This window comes from Ornithorhynchus anatinus, chromosome 10 (genome assembly GCF_004115215.2).
Source record: "Ornithorhynchus anatinus isolate Pmale09 chromosome 10, mOrnAna1.pri.v4, whole genome shotgun sequence".
NCBI classification, from domain to species: domain Eukaryota; kingdom Metazoa; phylum Chordata; class Mammalia; order Monotremata; family Ornithorhynchidae; genus Ornithorhynchus; species Ornithorhynchus anatinus.
Genome location: NC_041737.1, coordinates 17215788 through 17236938, shown reverse-complemented (window position 1 = coordinate 17236938; position 21151 = coordinate 17215788). Strand labels below are relative to the sequence as shown.

General features: G+C 39.5%; 1 non-coding gene across 1 annotated transcript; it reads left to right on the top strand.

The window, feature by feature from the left end:
* Positions 1-10816: 10816 nt before the first annotated feature.
* LOC114814945 lies at positions 10817-10954 on the top strand. The gene has a single exon (XR_003762739.1). It is a non-coding gene; the product is annotated as a small nucleolar RNA SNORA7 (small nucleolar RNA).
* The last annotated feature ends 10197 nt before the right edge of the window (positions 10955-21151 follow it).

The window sequence follows — 21151 nt, the reverse complement described above, 5'->3', positions numbered from 1 at the left end:
GCTACTTAATTTCTCTTCAGAGAAGCAGCATGGCCTAGTGGATAGGGAACAAGCCTAGGAGTAAGAAACACCTGGGTTCTCATCCTGACTCCACCGCTTGCTTGCTGTGTAACCATGAGCAAGTCACTTTACTTCTCTGTACCTCAGTTACCTCATCTGGAAAATGGGGATTAAGACTATGAGCTCCATGTAGGTCAGGGACTGTGTCCAAACTGGTTAGCTTGTATCTACCCCAGTCGTTAGTACAGTGCCTGGCACATAGCAAGTACTTACCAAATACCACAATTATTATTCACCTCAGTTTCCCCACCTGAAAAATGGATAATAAATGCCTGTTTCCCCTGTGATTTAGCCTGTGAACCTATGTTAGATAGGAATTTTGTCTGATCTGACTACCTCATACCTACCTCAGCACTTAGAGTAGTGGTAAGCACTTTATAAATACTGCCTTATTATTGTTAATAGAAGTCTCTAGACATCTGCAAGATGTTGAATTTCCTCATTACTGATTAAAATGCTATCTCAAATTGAGATGGGACTCTCATAGGCATAGATAGAAACTGCTGGAAACAGGACACCCAAGTTCTATTTTTTCCTTTTTCCCTGTTTGGCTACCTAACTATGAAGATTTTAATTCCAATACTCTCTTCATCAATAAGCTAACAGTGATATCACTGAAACAGATTCACCACACCATGGAATACAGTGGACATTTCGGTGTTATCGCTGACAGCTTATTGTTCTGAAAATGAAAGTATTTGGACTGCTTAAGATAGAGTGCATGCATTTTCATGATTTTCTTGGCAAAATAGGTTTCTCAGGGAATGTAGAACAGAAAAGTCAAAAGCAAATGCTCTCATTTTCAGAAGAGTCTATCCTGGAATGCTTATATATATATATATATATATACATATACATATATCCTCTATCCCTCAATATAACTTGCTTGTGCATAAATATTAGAGAACTGGGTGATTCAGCTGATCCTTTCAGACAACTTCTATATCTGTATTTGCATGTATTCTGTCATACAATTCCTTCCATTTTCAGGCAAAAAAGGCTTTTTTCCTCTCATATTTCCTATTCACCTTAGCTAATTCACAAGAAACAGCTAATTCACAAGAGAATCACTAATGACTTGAATGTGACTTCTGTGTTATGATTCTTCAACCAAGAGCTCATCATCTTCTCTGCATGCTACTTTTCACTGTCTTTGTATGTCCCTAGGGGTTGTGTTCATGGCTCATTTGTGTTGACATGATTTTTAAAATTTGGAAAGCAGTAACTCATGTTCGTACAAGCCAGTCTGTTGGATGTGCCCATTATTGTCTCTCCTCCCAGGTGAGGACAACAGGATTCTGCTCAACCCCTTCTAGTCAACTGTCTTTTCTAACCACTGCTGCATCAGAGAGGAAAATATCTTGAAGTAGCACCTCATCTATTTCCTGCTCTAGACATGACTTAATCTGACCCAGGAAGATGATTAACTGTCAGTTCCCCAAATCTTCCACTCCCTTTTGGGAATTTTTCCTAGTATTTCACTTAAATCCTTCTGCTTCAGTTCTAGCTCAGTCCCCGGTCCTGACCTCAGTGGAAATGGACAACAGCCGACTGCCAGCATTCGTACAATAGTCCTCTTGAACACGAAGCATGTTATTGCATCTCCTGTCAGACTTTGGTTCTCCAGGCTAAATTCTGACCTTGTCATTTGAAGAGGTAGCAAGCTATATGCCTTTTAAGGGAAACATGTTTTCATGGTTTATAGGGGGAATGGGTTACTAATGAATGCATGTGCTTGGGGTATAGAAAGGGGTTTCTGTTTTTCATGGTAGGTTATTCATGGTTATAAGTGGAGTCCAGCACATGTCCATCTCCCTTTCTCTGTACAAGTAACCTTATGTCTCCCAGAGGCCTAGGGCCTCTCTGTTCGCTCTGCAAACACCGGATGGCTATCTCTTCTCAACAGAAAAGCAATATCCACCTGGTTAAGGATGCATGACAAATTTCATTTTGAGAAACTGTGTAACAGTCAGATTAAAATGTGAAGCAAGATTGAGCACAAGGCTGTTATTTGTTCTTTAGAGAGAAAATAATTTCTTAGTACATTTGTCCCCAGTAACAGTGAAATAAATCCATTTTAGCACAGATCCTTTGTGGTTGAGTTAACGCATACCTTGAAGAGCTCTGTAAGGTTATGGTACTGCTCATTAATGTGAACCCTTAGACCACTGAATTTGACTAACGTGAAAACAGGAATCTGAAGCAAGCGATGAAGAGAAAGTGGGCCCCCACTCATCTGCAAGAGCCTCAAGGCTGTAAAAATACAACACAAAACACTTTGTGTTGTTCACCTGAGAGATTGTTACGCTCCATCAGGTCTCTCTTTCATTTTCAGAGCGAGTTAATGGATTGGTATCCGACCATGACTCCCAGTTAAGTTGATCCCAAGAAATGGTAAAACTTTTAAAACAAGCATTGTGGACTTTTCTGCACAAGTTACTAAAAAATTATTTTCATAAAGTAGCATTTTTCAGTTTGCTAAAAGCTAATTAAAACATAGTATTTTTTCCCAAAGTGCTTAAGGAGGAGGAGTTCCTTTTGGCAAATATTAATATGATTTTCATCATTTCAAGTTTTTTCCCTTCATGAGCAAAACTGTATGGATTTAAATTTCAGATTGCAACAATCACAAATGATGAAAGGATGAACACAGCATATTTATTCAGTCGTCATCGAAAATTTCAAAACATCCACCTAAATTTTGTGAATTCAATGATGAATATGACAATATAGGCCATGTCAATATAATGGAAATGCATATTTAACTCAGAAGAACAGGGGGGATTTAGGACATAACACAAGAACTGTTTGCTTTTACTCAGACCAAGGGCTGCTTAGAGTTTAAGGTTCCCTAATTAGTGCCTACAAGATCCTTCTTCCCCATAATGCTTAAGTGAATGAGCTTCTTCTCTGCCTGAAATTTCAGGAGATCAGTCAGGAATCCTGTCCGGTTCCTGCAGGGATGAGACAGGGCATAGCAAGTAAGGGCTAGTCAAACAGAGAATCGAGTAATTATACTGTTAATTCTGTTTATGTAGACAGTCACCATGGTTGATTCAGGGTCAAGAACTTACTTTGGTACCTTAATTGGCTGTTTGGGTTGATCATATGGTGTAAATCAACTAGGTAATTGTATATAGTGGTTTCTGCAGCTCTGGTCAAGATAACCTTTGGAATCACTTTCTGGGTGTTCATCAACATCCAATTTTGAGCTAGCTGGGAGAGACTGGTCACCCAGTGACCACTATATTTTACTTCTTAATGGCCTAATTAAACCACCGAATTCTAAAGGAGTCTGATCTACCTCAGATGAAGATCCTGATAAAAATGGCCATCCCTAAACTCCCGGAGACAACGGAAGCCACCAAACGAGAACCAGAATTCTCCCACCCACCCAGGATTCTCCAAATGTAGATATGGTCTATTCTGGGACAAAGCTACCAGACTACTTCAACCTGACATTGAACCCAACAGATAATGTTCAAACAGTGCTCAGAAACTTCTTCAAGTTTGGGTGATATTAATAGTTGCAGAAATAGTAATAGTTAGCAGTAGTAACATTGAATGAAGTAATGAAGAAACATTTATTAAGCATTTCCTTTTTGTAATGCACTTTACTAGACACTCAGGAGGTATAGAATCATGTAGTGGCATGCTTCCTGTCCACAAGGGGGAAACAAACCAAAAAACCCAGAAGATCAACACACTAAGTGGTCCAACCTTAACTCCTTTTCCTTGATATTTCTGATCTGCTCTTTCTTGGACACTTGGGATCTGAAGACAATATGTATCCCCCAGGACTCTGACATCGGAGTGACTTAAAGGGATCAAGAAATCCTAACTAATCAGTGAAAGAACTTTAGCATCATTCATCACATTCTTAGATAACTCTTAAGCCAGGAGTGGCATTAGAAGGTATTATTGTGGTCCCTGAAAAGTAGCCAGTAAAAATAGATTTACTTAAAAAGTGAACACTTCCATCCCTAGGGCAATTAAAATCTTTCACTGTAAATCAGGGTAAATGTATTTGTAGACTCAAAGTGGAATCTGGTGGTCTCTGATTCGGGGATCCCTCAGTCTTTCACCTTTTTACAGATGAGGTACTGAAGGCATGTAGAAATTAAATGACTCTCCCAAGGTCACACAGCAGACATGCAGCAGAGATGGGATTAGAACCCAGATATTCTAACTCCCAGGTCCATGCTTTTTCCAGTAGGCCCTACTGGTTCTCAGTGTTTTCTCAATATTTTAATTTCATCCCCCGCCTTAAAAACGTTTTTGGCCAGTGTTGTTTCTGTGTGTATAACACTGATTAGGCTTTTAGGAAATATATAATTGAGGTAAAAGCATGTTTCCTGGTCTTCCTTCAATTGACATTCCCCATTTCATTTTCTCCACCCCAGGCCACTCACCCCAAAACCACACTTAACACCTAGACATATGTACAGCAGCGTGGCTCAGTGGAAAGAGCATGGGCTTTGGAGTTAGGGCTCATGAGTTCGAATCCCAGCTCTGCCACTTGTCGGCTGTGTGACTGTGGGCAAGTCACTTAACTTCTCTGTGCCTCAGTTCCCTCATCTGTAAAATGGGGATTAAGACTGTGAGCCCCACGTGGGACAACCTGATTCCCCTATGTCTACCCCATCGCCTAGAACAGTGCTCGGCACATAGTAAGCGCTTAACAAATACCAACATTATTATTATTATTACATCTATGGACTCTTCAGTTATTCAATTTTATCAGTCTTCCAAACTCTTGCTCTTACCAAAAATTTCTTACTTTTTCATCCTGCTAATGTTATTCATCAAACTTGTGTCCACTGCTCCATACAAAGTAAATGTTTAGTAAAAACCTATAATTGATGGATTGTTTCCCCCATTAGATGATAACCTCTTCAAGGGTAGAAACTGTGTCTTTCACTTCTATCGTATTCTTCCAAGAGCTTAGCTCGGTGTTCTGGAAAGGGTAAGCATTCAATAATACGATTGATTGAGTAGACTCTGCCTTTGAAATTGTAAACTTTTTAAGGGCAGAGAATATGTGTTTTGCTGTTTTTGCACACCCTAAGCACTCAGTAGGTAATAATAATAATTGTGGCATTTTTAAACTACTTACTTTTTGCCCAGTGGTCTACAAAGTGCTGGGTTAGATACAAGATAATCAGGTCTCACTTGGGGCTGATAATCTAAGTAGGAGGGAGAACAGCTATTGAATCTCTATTTAGCAGATGAGGTAACGGAGACACAGGGAGTGACTAGCCCAAGGTCACAAAGCAGGTTAGTGGGGAACTGGGATTAGAATTTAGGTACTCTGACTCCCAGGCCTGGGCTCTCCCCAGTAGGCCATGTTGCTCCCTGTTGCTTAGTAAATGCCACGTTTGAAGAATTTAAAGACCCATGAGGATAACCAGGAAACACGAATTGCTGGACAGAAAATCGGTAAAAAGGTGAGTCATTTGATCAATGTAGATAATTAGACTGATAGTTTGCTGACAAAATCCCATTTGGTGGCCTGAATTCTCTGCTTAGGCTTTCAATTTTCGACAAATTTGTCAGATAGTTACCAGATCTCCTTTTCTCTGTGTGCTCTGGAGAAACAACTTTTCTGTGATTCTTTGAATGTCTGTAATTTAGTTGTATTGTTTTGATCATATTTATGTGAGGCAAGCATATATTCACCTCCAAGCATTTTGGTAGACACAATGTGCTTCACTGCAGCTCTACAGGGCACTTATACCACGCTGGGCTAGTGGTCTTTGGGACTCAAAGTGACTGGTTGTTTTCAGGCTCTCACCTTCTGCCAAGACACCTAACAGCAGTCATGCTCCCGAACCCTTCCCAAAGCACCCCAGCCTCAGCAGGTCCATATAATGGACAGAAGATCTCAGAGTTTGTATTTCCTTACTCCTGGCCTCCCTCACTCGGCCAATCTGGGAAGCCTTTGGGCGATCCTCAGATTCTGTGCAGACTACCGGGGGTTGGGCGGGCATGGCTGCCAATACCCTCAGGCTACACAACCCCACCAAGCAGCATCTGCTTTCAATTATGGGCACTCAGGGTCTAAGCAGGAAATACGGCTGAGAAGAAGCAAGGAAGAAATGATACAGACCAATTTCATTGTTGCCATGCGTGCAAATAAGTGGCCAGGGGGAGAACCTCGGTGACCTGTGATTAGGGCCCAGTGACCGTATTTTGGGAAGAACAAGGTTGACTGCCCAATATGCAGGAAATAGAGGGAGGAAAGTTGAAAGAAACAAAGTAAGAGAGCTTCAGAGTTGGAAACGGTCTCAAAGAGAGAAGAAATAGGGAAAAAATTGTCAAGGGGCCTTGGAGGGAGGGGTGGAGCATTAAGAAAAGTTGGAGATAAGAAAGGGAAAGGAAAAGGATTAAAGTAAGGTGGATGAAGAAAGAAGAGGAAGAGGGAGGGAAGAAGAAGAGGAGGAATATTAGGAGGCATATCTACTATGCCACCACTTTACCATTATTGGGTTATACTTCCTCTCTCACCACCCTGGATGAAAGCAGAATCCTAATTTGTTCTGCCAGAGACTCTTCATGTAGCAGGAGAAAACCTTATGTTTTGTAACTCTCCTGCCTTAAAGAGGAAATTTCATGAATTAGGCAAAAAACAAGTCTCCTGTTAAGAGGGAGTAAGGATCCAGACTAGCTTTCTTGTTAGAACTCAAACAATCAATCCGCCAGAAGTTTTCTTTAAGCACTTATTGTGTGTGGAGTTCTGTACTAGAGGTCTGTACTCTCTTGGAAGAGTACAATGTACTAAGTAGACACATCCCTGGCCTCAAGAGTCCTATATTTCACCTCAAGTGGATAGAGCCACTGGATTTTCTTTTCATGTTTTTGAAAGACCTTTCTTTTCACCCACCCAACAGGTTGTCTCCTATCATTCACTACCAAAAGTGTTTTGGTCATAAATAGTAGTGTTTGTTTTGGAAAGATAATTTTCTAGATTTGATAAGAAAGTATGGCCTTATATTAAAAAAAATCAGAAATGCAAAATGTTGATCTCAGTGGGCCTCTTTTCATTCTTTGAACAGTCAAATCACTTGTGATTTTCTGCTGTGTAAATTTGACATGGACAGTACAAATAAACTGACTGACTAGTCAGTGGGCAGTTGAGGCCCATTGTTTTATGATGTCTTTATTTTAAAACTCTCATAACTCATTCTCAGAATGCCCTTCTTGGCAATTAGTTACCTTTAACATCTTCATTTTCCCTGAAATGCTCAAGAATCAAGATAATTAGAATTAATTTGGCACTGTCATTTTATGTTAATGAACTCCTGCCACTCATCGTAAGCATTCCATAGGCACATTGTCATCAGACAAATACATGAACCGTCCACTTTTGCTATATTAGTTTTTAACTAAACTATTAACTGTTGGATTGAGTATTCTTCCAATTTAAATTTATACTGTTTCAATGAAATCACTGGTATGAGAAACTGGTTTTCTTAACTGTACTGAAGCTCACGATGTGTCCAACAATGTTATCTGTAGGAAAGACTACTGGTTGCTGAAACTGACTGTGTGCTTTTCTGGGACCAGTATGAAAGGATCTTTCTCACTGAATAGGTTTTAAATGGGCCAACATTCAGTGGTTAGTTAGAAAGGACCCAATGATAGTTTCCAGTGCCTTAGGCCTTGCAAGACGAACATGGATAGAGCAGGCTAACCTAAAAGAGAATCCACAGAGGCCAGAGATTGTTAGCTGGGACCCAAAACCTGTGAAATGAAGGTTGGGTTCGGCTCTATGGCCTTCCAGTACCTTGGTGCCTCACAAGACCTTACTTGTCTTGTTCCCAGGTCTTGTTCCAGGTCCGAGTCTGATTGGTTTGGAAGGGGAGGGCTGTTTAGGCTAAGACTTCTCACAGCAGTTGTTCACTGATTGCTAGATTGATAATAATAATAGTATTTATTGAGCTATGTGCCAGGCACCGTATTAAGAATTGCAGTGGGTACAAGCATGTCAGGTTGGACACAGTCCTCTTCCCATGTAGGACTCACAGTCTCAATTCCCATTTTACAGATGAGGGAGCTGAGGCACAGAGAAGTGAAATGACTTGCCCAAGGTTGCACAGCAGACAAGTGGCAGAGCTGGGATTACAATCCATGACCTTCTGATTTCCAGGCCCGGGCTCTATCCACTACACCTCATTTGTACCTCATCTGTAAAATGGGGATTAACTGTGAGCCTCACGTGGGACAACCTGATAACCCTGTTTCTACCCCACCGCTTAGAACAGTGCTCCGCCCATAGTAAGTGCTTAACAAATACCAACATTATTATTATTATTATACCATGCTGCTTCTCAATGATCCAGAAGAACCTTAGAGAGAGAGATTCATTCTCCTTTTCCCTTCAACCAGAGGGTCTAGGATGTTTATTCTCTGTGCTTTGGGATGTATCTTGGTCCAGAAACTTCCTGGGGAGTGATTACTGCTCGCGATACCCAGAGCCCCTTCTGATAGAAATTGATTAGTTTGGAGGCACCACTCCCATGGCTTTAAGTAAAATTTCTAGGTGGAAGATTCCCAAATATACCACTGCTTCTCTGACCTCTCTCCTCCTCTGCAGTTGTGCTTTTCCTCCTGGCTTCAAGACACCTTGTCATGGTTATCCTACCAACACCTCAAACTTAATATGTCCAAAACAGAACTTCCTACCTAAACCCTATTCTCCCTGTGACTTTTCCTTCACTGTAGACAACACCACCATCTTCCCGACCACACAAGTCCATGACCTTGGCATTATTCTTATCTCTCTCATTCGGCCCATATGTTAAATCTGTCACCAAATCCTGTCAGTTCTACCTTCACAACATAGCTAAACTTTGCCTTTTCCTCTTCATCCAAACTGCTACTACGCTCATCTAAGCACTTAGCATATCCTTCCTTAACTATTGTATCGGCCTTCTTACTGACCTCTCTCCCTCCAGTCTATCCAACTCCAGTTCATACCTCAGTCTGCTGCCTGGATCATTTTTCTGAAAAAAAGATTTAATCCACTTCTTCCTACTCAAGAATATCCATTCTCCTCTACATCAAGCAGTAACTCCTTGACATTGGCTGTAAATCACTCAATTGGCTCTTCCCTTTCCTGCTTACCTCACTGATTTCTTACTAAAACTCAGCCCACCTACTTCTCTTCTCTAATACCAACCTACTCACCGTATCTCACTCTCATCTATGTCAACACCAACCCCTTGCCCATGTCCTTCCTCTAGCCTGGAACTCTTTCCTCCTCCATATATGAAAGACTACCAGACTCCCCACATTCAAAACCTTAGTAACATCACGTTTCCTCCAAGAGGACTTTCCCAAATAAGTTCTCATTTTCCAACTTGCTCTCCTTGTAGTGTTACCCATACACCTGAACCTGTACCCTTTTTCCACCTCACTCTTATCCCCACAGCACTTATGCATGTACCTATAATTTATATCTGCTGGGTTGTCCCTGAAAGAACTGACGATGTCTTATAGTATCAGAATATTTTAAGTACGTCAGTAGTCATCCTCTTCTAATTTCCATTTCTTCACTTGCTTGCAACTACTGTCAGCAAGTGAAATAGAAAAAATAAATGCTCTCATGTTGATCATACTGATTGTGTCCATCAGACATTACATGGAAATCAATCAGTATTTTCTTTGAAGGGTATATTTGTTCTGTCATAATCTATTTTTTTCCCAGAGAAAGATTTCTATTTCTTGCAGCATTATTATGCTTTGTATCCTTCCTGTTTGACTGTATAGTCTAAGAGGTCAAGCCATATTTTTAACTTGCCTTTTATTCATTTTTCTAATATATTCAGGCAAGAATTTGAACTAAGTGTTGAAACAGGATCTTATGCATTGACCATTGGTGAAGTGATATGAAAACTAAAATGAGGGTAACATCCAAATTTGTTATGTAATTATCCCGAACTCAGTGCTATTTTATTTCATGATAGAGTCATTTTTATTACAGTTTCAATCATTGATGAATTTCCTCTGCTCATTGGCCTGGGGCCGCATCCCTGAGATCTGTAGTACAGTGCAACTGTTTTCCACTCTCAATCAATTAATCAATGATATTAATTTAGTGCTTATTGTGTACAAAGCAGTGCATTAAGTGCTTGAGAGAGTACAATATAACAGAGACATGTTACCTGCTCACAAGAGTGAAATCTTGTCACACTGGAGTAAGGTAGCATCAGCCCTCCCTAACATTTGGAACATCCAGATGGGCTGGGGGTGGCAAACTGGCCTTAGTGGAAAAAGCATTGACGGGGAAGTCAAGAATCTTGGTTCATGTTCCAGCTCTGCCAATGGCCTACCATGTGATCTTGAGCAAGTCACTTTACCACTTTGGGCCTCAGTTTCCTTACCTGTAAAATGAAAATTAGGTTGTGAAACCTGTGTCATACAGGAACTATGTCTGAAATCATGACCTGCTATCTCAAAACATAGCACATGGTATGTGTTTAATCAATGTGATTATTATTGTAGACATTGGAGTGTAGCTTCTGGAGTAATAAGAAGCCTTAAAACTGTTCCATTAACAGTAATCTCTTTCAATTGTTGCTATTGTTTTTTAGTTATGGTTGGTCTATGAGTTTGATTTTATTTATCATGTTTTTTCTATGGGTATATCAATCCCCACCAGACTTAAACCTCCAGTAGATCAGGGACTGATTCTGAAATACAAAATCTTTGTACATTCCACAATTCTTCGTTATAATGATAGTATTTACTTAAATCCCTCTCAGGATTGCACCTGGAGAGTTTCCAGTACTCTACCAGACTCGACTATGGGACGGAGAGTCAAGCAGAGGCCTACCCATTCCATTCCTAGCTTGGGCAGTGGCTAGCCAGTGGAAGGCAATCTGCTTCAGGTCAAAATTCACCTGTGCTGGGCAGCAGCAGCATGGGAGAGAGTAGAGGGTGGTAGACTCAAGTTTATTGCGTGGAAGGAGGCAACGGTAAACCACTTCTATATTTTTACCATGAAAACTCTATGGATGCATTACCAGAACAATTGCAGATGGAGGTGGGGGTTCTGGGAGAGATGTGTCCATGGCATTGCTCTGGGTCAGAGACCACATGACAGCATAAGACAAGAAAATTCAATTAAATGCTTACTATGTATCAATCGCTGGGTTAGGTACAAAGACAATCAGAGCAGACATGGTCCCTCTCTCACAGAGGGATCACAGTCTAAGTGATCCCAAAGTGGAGAAGTAGCATGGAACAGTGGATAGAGCCCGGGCCATGGGAGTCAGAAGGTCATGGGTTCCAATGTCAGCTCCGCCACCTGCCTGCTGTGTGACCATGAACTACTCACTTCACTTCTCGGGGCCTCAGGTACCTCATCTGTGAAATGGGGGTTGAGACTGTGAGCTCCCTGTAGAATGGGGACTGTGTCCAATCCTATTTGCTTATATCCACCCCAGTGCTTAATACAGTGCCTAGCACAAAGCAAGCACTTAACAAATACCACAATAATTTAGGGGATGTAGCTTGGCTTAGTGGAAAGAGCACGGGCTTGGGAGTCAGAGGACATGGGTCCTAATCCCGGTTCTGCCACTTGGCTGCTGTGTGACTTTGGGCAAGCCACTTAACTTCTCTGTGCCTCACTTATCTATAAAATGGGGATTAAAACTGTGAGCCCCCCATGAGACACCTGATTATCTTGTTTCTACCCCAGAATTTAGAACAGTGCTCAGCACATAGTAAGTGCTTAACAAATACCATCATTATTTATTATTATCATTATGATTAAGTGGGAGGGAAAACAGGAAGTATATACCTATTTTACAGATGAGGAAATGTGAACTCACGTGACTAGTTCCAGGTCACACAGCAGAGAAATAGCGAAGCAAAACTAAAAGCTGCATTTTCTGAATCCCAACCCTGTGCTCTTTCCACTTGGTCCCCCATTGCCTCTTCAAACAGTTCTCTGAACAAGTGTTTACAATTATATATATATAAATAAAATGATAGCCCTTAAAATAATATTATATAAATATAAAATTATTTCTGTTGTCAGGAAATATTCATGTTAGATGAGGAATAATCTCTCTGTTGCTACCCTTTGATTTAACCATGGGGCTTTTAACAAAATAGCTAATAGCTGTCAGTGGGTCTAATTGCAACCTGAATCACAAAGGCATGTGTGGTTTTTGTGTGTGTGTATGTGTTTACCTAGCTAATAAGCTAATGTTTATTCTTCTACTGTTCTACCTGATCCCTATCTGCAGAGCTATCTGCAGAGTTTGACTCCCCTGTTAGTCTGTTTCTTTGGTCTATTCCCAGCATTCAATGATTATGACACAGAGTTGGAGGCCCCTGTCTATACAATGGAAGAGATATTTTCATAGATCTGATGCCATTCCTTCAGGATGCCATATGCAAAAAAGGGGCCCAATCGTCTGATGTTTTCAGAGCTCTTCCTCAACATATGGAACACTGAAGAAATGCCACAGGACTTCAAAGATTCCACGGTAATCACCGCCTTCAAGAAGAAAGATGAGAGAGCTGCCAGGAAACTAGGGAGGTAATGCAGTATTCCCGTTGCCCTAAAAAGTCTAACCACAATCCCTCAAGAAAAGAGTATATCCTCCCTGAAGTGCTGTATGGCTTCAGATCAAAATAAAAACGAGAAGACAGTATCTTTACAGCACAGCACGTACAAGAGGAAATGGAACACCCACGATCTGTATATTCCTTTCATAATTTGGGCAAGAGCATTTGACACAATCCATGACCTGGGCTCCGGATACAACTAGAGAAGTAGCATGGAGATAGCATGGGCCTGGGACACAGAAGGACCTGGGGTTCTAATCCTGGCTCCTCCAGTTGTTTGCTGTGTGTCCTTAGGCAAGTCACTTAACTTCTCTGAGCCTCATTTATCTCATCTGTAAAATGGGGATTTAGATTGTGAGCCTCATGTGGGATTTGGATTCTGTCCACTTTGATTAGATTATGTCTACCCCAGTGCTTAGTTCCTGGCACATCATAAGTGCTTAACAAATACCGGTAAAATAATAAATGAATATATGAACTGGTTTCTAATCTGTGTGATGTTTGATCTTGGGCAAGTGATTTAATTTCTGTGCCTCACTCACCTCATTTATAAAATTGGATTAAGACTCTGAGCCCTATATGGGCCATGGATGTGCCAAATCTGAATAGCTTATATTTACTCTAGTGTTTAATTACAATGCCTACCAGATATTAAGCACTAAAAAAGCCCATAAAAATATAGTATGGATTAAAACAAGCATTTCCCACATCATTTAGTAGAAAGAACATTTTTTAGGAGAAGCAACATGGGCCAGTGGGCAGAGAGTGGTCCTGGGAGTGAGAAGGACTTGGATTCTAATTCCAGCTCCAGCCCTTGTCGACTTTGTGATCTTGTGCAAGCCACTTAAGTCCTCTGTTTTAATAGGATCCTGATATGGGACTTGAACTTTGATTATTGATTAGCCAAATTTATTAGCTTGTATCTACCCCAGTGCTTAAAACAGTACCTGCCACTGTTAAGCACTTAATAAGTACCATAAAACAAAAAACGAAAAGCAGAACCAAAACTGTGTTGCCTTCCTAAACTTTCCCTGTGTGACCTGTCTCTCATCACCTTTTTTCAGTAAAATGGGGTCAAGGGGTAGGTTCAGAACTGCTCAGTCTACTCTATGTATCTAAGTTTGATGGAGAAAACATTTCCAATTCATCAGAAAACTTGCCATTTCACCATGCTCTGGGTAACATTGACATTCTTTAAGATAGATATTAAGCATGGGAGGATGATGATGAGGCAGGGATGGTGGTGATGTTGTCTACAGCGATTTGAAAGTCAGGGAGAGAAGATAGTTCTGGTTGGAAGATGAGGAGTTCTGTTTTGCACTGCTAAATTGGAGGTATCAGTGGGACATCCAGAAGGCAGGACTGGAAGACTCTGGCAGTGCAGAAAAGGAGACAATCCATGGATACACAGGGAGATTTGGGAATCATCCACAGAGAGATAGTAATTGAAGCTGTGGAAACAAATGAATTCTCCAAGGAAGGGGTTGAAGATAGATAATAGAAGGGGACCAGAACATAGTCCTGAGGGATGTCACAGCTAGTGGGTGTCAGGCAGAGGAGAAGTTATCATAAAAAAGACAGAAGGAGCAGTCAAAATGGTAGGAGTTTCTCATTACCTATGGCACTGTTGCAGAAAGAGTGACTCGAAAAAGGTAGCTCTCTTTTTAGAAGAAATATGTGTGAAGTTAGGTTTTGACATAAAAGAGCTTAGGTTTGGTGATTCATTCTACTATTTGATTTACTAACAAGTTCTAACCATAGTTATCCAGGAATACTATGAATTCATTCACAAATGAGAATTAGAATATAGCAAGTATACAGTCTATTTTTGTGATAGTCACAATAGCTCTTTCTATTATTGCTTTCTCTTCTAGGGACACAACAATAATTAGCCTAACTCTTTATTGCACTACCCACCTAGGTGTTTGAGTGCTTCCTGGAGTTTCTGTGTTAATATATTTATAAAGGTCTTAGAGGGAAATGAAGCTTATTAGTGCTAATTTGAATTACCTACTTTCAAACCAGTGAAATCCTGGTTATCTGGTTATAGTAGCAAATGAAAAGTTGAAAGAACCCCTTTTCCCCAATTCCGTCAATAGTTTTTATGATCCTTTCCCACCCAGTCACAACTAGACAATTCAGTGGATTTAAGTTTTGTCTTCTTTCCTTCCAAAATAAGTGAAGAAGCTGTAGAATATGCCCAACTGCAGAAAGGCAACAAGAGATGAAAGAGAAGCAAGATGCCTAGATTGTTCACAAATGAGCTATTAGAATAAACCACCCCCAAATAATTATATGTTGAATATATTACAAAATGGAAGTAACTATAGTGCAGGTTGTTATTAGTAGCAATAGTAGTAATCATTAAGTACTTACCACTTGCACAGCAGTGTACTCAATACCAGGAAATAATATATTGGAAGAATTACACTTGGTCATTGTCCCTAAGAGGTTCACAATCTGAAAGGAGTTAGTTGTCTCAAGATACTATTATCCTAATTATTTCCAGTTAAAAAGGTAATATTCAAATATTATTTTCAAGTGTTCTCTTCCTATCACCTATTATCAAATTTTGTCATCTAATCAGGATTTTCTAAATAATTATGTGACCCAAGTGCTAGTGTATTATTTCAGTATTTCAGTACCCCTTATCTTATATTAAAATAGGGTCATTCTTAGGAAAGTAAGTTTTATGTCTAATGTGTATATATTATGGTAGCATTTATCTTTCGAAAAACAACATGGATAAAATCTATAAGGATCTATTTCACTTTATGCAGATGATACTTTTTATTCTTGGAAAGGGTTGTGTGCTCCCTTGTTATTACAAAACTGAAATCTTCCTTTGATAAGATTCTAATTGGTTTAGAGAAAACAGATCAGGATCTCAAGTGATGCTTTGGGGGGCACAGCGACTGAATAAATAAATCTACAGGATTGTGATTTTTATCATCCCAAACCTGATGAGGCATATATTTAATTATGCTCATGATGAATTTGAGTCACTGATTTTGTCCTGAAGTGATTGTTGAACAAAATGCTCTGCACATGATAAGGCTTAACACCGATCAGAAAACCATAATCATCATCATCATCAGTGGCATTTATTGACCACTTTCTGTGTGCAGAGTCCTGAATTATGCACTTGGAGAAGTACAGTACAACAGAGTTGGTAGATTTTTCCTGCTCAACACAACTTACAGTCTAGAGGGGGAGGCAAACATTAAATATAAATGAATATCATATATAATTTATAGGTATGCACATACGTGCAGTGGGGTTGAGGGTGAGACAAATACCAACTTTAATCTGCTAGGTGTCTTGTGGATTTTTATAAAATGCAAATCCAAATTTGTTTTTTTCCACCATAAAAGAAACAGATAAAATGTAAGCCTGGGCAGAAGATTTTAGGATGAGAAAGGAAGACACATTTAAAGCACATGTTTCACTAGACTAGAATTTTGTAACAGTATTGCCAGAAATCAATTTGGTCTTCTCTGGGTGGACCTTCTCTGTTTTTAAAGAGTATTTTCTCCCCATACTCATGATGTGAAAGTACATTTCCTTCAAGAAGCCTTCCCTTACTAAGCCCTCCTCTTCTCCCATTCCCTGACTTGCTCTCTTCATTCATCACACCGTCCCAGCACTTATGTATATAGCTGATATTCATTTATTTATATTAATTTCTGTTTCCCCTTCTAGACTGTGAGGTTATTATGGGTAGGAAGTAGGTCTGTTTTTTGTTGTATTTTACTCTATCAAATGCTTAGTATAGGGCTTCGCACACAGTAAGTGCTCAATAAATGCAACTGAATGAATCAGTGAATTTAAAGAGGCTAAGGAACTCGCATTATAAAGTTAACTATTTTAAAGTAATATATTGCCTCTCATCATTTATCCAAAGATACAACAAAGACATTTGAAAAATGTTTTGACTTTTGTTATGCATTGTAAGAAATTTTAACTTACTTTAATGAGAACTCAAACTATGTATGGTAAAGATTACTTGTGTTTATTTGTCCACGTTTTGAAAGTTTTATTTATGATTGCCTTTAAGCATTGAGAAGCCTACACCTCTTAGAATTAAGTGGGCCCATGAGGTTAATACTGATTAACTCATATATATATATATAACTTCTAGCAAATACATACCCATTTAAATATTTAGGTAAAAACTTCACAGTGTGGTAGATAGAACCTGGAACAGGGAACCAGAAAACTGGGGTTCTAATTCCAGCTTCTCCACTTTCCTGCTGTGTGATCTTGGCCAACACACTTAACTTCTCTATGCTTCAGTTTTCTCACTGATAAAATGGGGTTACAGTAGTTATTCTTCCTGCCTCTCAGACTGTGAGCTGTTCACAGAATTCTGTTTAATCGGATTACCTGGTATCTACCCCAGTTCTTAATACATAGTAAGCTGTTACTTAACATCGTGATTATTACTATTCCATTTCAGTCTCCCCCTTTGAACCTTAATCTCCTTGTTGGCAGGGAACATGTCTAGTTGTACCAAGTATTCACTGGAGTGCTCTGCTCAGTATATACACAATAAATACCATTGGTTAATGGCTTGATTGTACTTGCTTGTATTGAAAATATAAACTTTGGTGGTAAACACAAACTGGTCCGTCAATCAGTGGTACTGATTGAAATCTAAAAGTGTGTAGAACACTGTACTAAGAATTTCAGGAGTGCCATCATGGAAAGAGCAGAGGCCTGGAGTCTGAGGACCTATATTCTAATTCCTGTTTGGCGACCTGTCTTCTATGTGACCTTGGACAAGTCATTTAATTTATCTATCCTTCAGATACCTCATCACTAAAATGGAGGTTAAAGTTATGAGCCCCACTGGACATGGACTGTGTCCAACTTATCTTGAACCTACTTCAGTACTTAGTATAGTGCCTGGTACAAAGGAAGTGTTTAATAAATAGTAAAACAACTGTGTAATAGAATAAGTAGAATAAGCAATTAAATGATTGTCCATCATGCATTGGTTTTATATGCCACTTCTCATCAACAGTAGAACCATCTTTGAACTTTAAAGATGAGTATGTATTTTGTACATTTGTATTATATATACAAGTAATATGTATGTATATTAATAATGCATTTTATATGAATTTATACATTATTTGAGGATTAAAAATCATTACCAGGTTGAAATTTACTACATTGTGTAAATTTTCTGAGAAACACCCTGGCCTGGTGGAAATATCATGGGCCTAAGAGTCAGGAGACCTAGGTTCTAATCCCACCTCTGCCACTGGCCTGCTCTTTGACCTTGGCAACCACATAACACCTCTATGCCTTGGTTTTCTAACCTGTCAAATGGGGGTAAAATAGTTATTTTCCACACCCCCTTAGACTGGGAGACCTATGTGGGCCAGGGTCAGTGTATGACCTAATTATCATGTGTCTGCTACAACATTTTGCACAATACTGGGCTCACAGTAAACCCTTGTAACAAATACCACAATTTAGTTTCAGAAAAAATTTCCTTTCTCGTGATTTTTATGCCAAATTAAGAAGACTAAAAGTGAGCAGCTCTATAATCAGGCTAACTTGTCAATTACATGTTATCCTATTTAATTGATGGTATGTATTAAGCACTTACAGTGTGCTAGGTACATACTAAGCTCTGGGGTGGGTACAAGCAAACTGGGTTGGACACAGTCCCTGCCCCACGTGGAGCTCACAGTCTCAATCCCCATTTCACAGATGAAGTAATTGAGGCACAGAGAAATGAAGTGAGACTTGCCCAAGGTCACACAGCAGACAAGTGGCAGTGCAGGGATTAGAACCCATGACCTTCTACTCCCAGGCTTCGTGTTCTATTCATTGTGACATGCTGCTTCTGTGGTATCTCTTTCCAATTTGTGCTTCTCACCTCATGGTTTACACAGCTTACTTGTCTGTAAAATGGGTTTTCAATACCTGTTCTCCCTTCCCCTTTCACTGCAAATCTCCATGTGTGTTAGGGATTATGTCCAACCTAGTTAATTATCTTTTATTACTCCGGTGCTTGGCCAATAGGTCCTTAACAAATATTATCATCATATTGATCAAACAATGGTATTTACTGAGTGCTTACTGTGTGCAGAGAACTTTACTAAGCACTTGGGAGAGTACCAACAACAGCATCAGCAGACAGGTTCCCTGCCCATTTATAATTCACTTGTCTTGCATGTCCCTTCCTTTGGCTTGTAAATCTGAAGCTGAATAACCCCAACAGATGATACACTACTAAATGCCTCTAGATCATCAGTACAAACTGCCTAGATAATTTTAGTATGTTAACATCAAAGTAAGTAATGGCAGCTTACCAGTCACAAGCAGGATTTTAGAAATTTGAAGGAAATTGGGGGAGGATTGAGAGAACCATATCTTGAAGGCTCATATGTCCTTCATACAAGTGAGCAAGTTTGAAAGCCTTGAAAAATGCCATAAGTCAATAGAATTGCCAGGTAGAGGTATTTTTCAGCAGAAGAAAGAGCTTATTGGATAATACTGAAAATGGTGATTTTTTTTTTTGTATGCAGAGGCTTTCTCAGAAAGCAGGCTTTCCTTGAAATTCCACCTACTGTGTGAGCAATTCTAATATTTATAATAGCAGGTTAGTTGTGATGGATGATTCAGAGGACGGGGAACAGGACAACTGATTGTGAACAAATATCAGAGAAACAACCACAGTCTTTGGGCCTATTGTCAGTATCTTTATCTTTGCAGTTTTCACTTCAAAGAGGCTTCTTTAGTCAGAGCAGTCCAGAGTGACAGCTGAAAAGAATGTTCAATTCCCTCAATCTCAGGTCCTAGAATATCTTTATCTAAAACAGTGATAGAAAGAAAGGGGATAGCCTCTAAGTCGTGGCTGGAGTTGGTCAATCAATATTTTCATCATTTTAACAGCTATCCTTTGATATGTAGGAATGCTAAAGTTAGAGGTGCTGAAAATTCAACCACTTCCATTTTTCCCCATATGTTGTTGGCAGTAAACCTATGGGAGATAAAGCTCATTGTTCAAATATACATTTAAGAAAAAAATATTTAATGAATTAACTGCAGTGTTCAAGTCAAAGTAAAGATTCAATTATAACTCTAATTCTAGGTTTTTTATTTTTCTCCTTGTGTTTGCTAGTTTATGGAGGAATAATCTGTGTTTAGCCTTACAACTGCATATCTAGTGTTACTCAGCTCTATGGAGAAAGTATGTGTGGGTTTTTACTTCATCTTTACAGCACCTGACTGACTGTTAATCAAGCCCCTAGTGGCCTCCTCAATCGGTTCAGTCCAACCACACCTCCAACCAAGGTTGTTTGGTATCATCTCGCTCAGCTGGGGAGGACATGGCTTTTGAACCAATAGAATGAAAAGCTCCCTCCCTCTCCAGCTTGTTGAGTTCTACAGAAAGGAGCTGTGGCAGAGATAGGAGGTATGAGTTTTGCTTTGAGAGACATGTGGCCAAATTTGTTGCATATGGTAAGTTATTTTTTTCTCTCCAAGCTATTGGAATAAAAGTGAAGTTTTGTTGGTGGTGCATAAGATCAGCCTAAGCCTAGGTTTGCAGGATCTCTCAGGTATCTGGCCACCTGACTAAAGCTGGTTTCTAGATGAATGAGATGTCACTCTTAAGGTCCTTCAGAAAGTATAGATAATTAACAGTGAATTTCTTGAATATTCTGTGTTTCTCTGTGTTTGTGTTCAAAATTAAATCCTTTTTGCTTTTCTGGACCACTGTGGGGTTAGTTTAGTCATAATCTGTGGACTTCTATAACTAATGGAATCCTGGACCCACTCCTACCTCTGATTCTTGTAAATCCTAGTTGTCTGGGATTGGTCTTGACTTATAGGTGTTCAACAATGTGGCCCCTGATTATGTCCAGAAGGAATGCAAATTATTCTCTGAATTTTAATGACATGGAATAGGTTATCTGTCACACATCTACTGCTCCAAAGTGATACAATTGAACACCTCTTCCATTAAAGGCATGCTCAAAAACCTCAAGGTTGCTGCTTCTACATCAACTGGGACCCTAATACTGGACTTTCACTTATGTGTAACTTTAGTTTCAGAGTATAGATAGGAAAAAGGAGTTTTAGTTTCAAAAGAATGTTACTTAGCTTTTTCTTCTAAAAGAGAACCTTTTAATGAAAGTTACTATGAAGGCACATAAATGAGAACAATTGTGGATAACTAAAGAGTAATGAGCCTCATTTTTTTTTTCTATCTATTGATTTAGGAACAGCTATGAGCAGAGCATTGTTCTAAACTCCTGAGAGAGCACAGTTTAAGTAAAGAACTCAATGTTTACTGTTAAGGAACTCATAGTACCCAGCTAAAAGAAATGCTTTCCTCATGTGAGGAAGAAGAGAATGCTATGGATTTATATCAATCTATGACTTTTCATGAAAGATTGAGTGAAGTCAACTTTAGAGAGTAAAGTACTTTGGGTGTTACTAAGTGCTTAGGTGGTACAAACATGAATGCATAATCAGTGAAAGACTT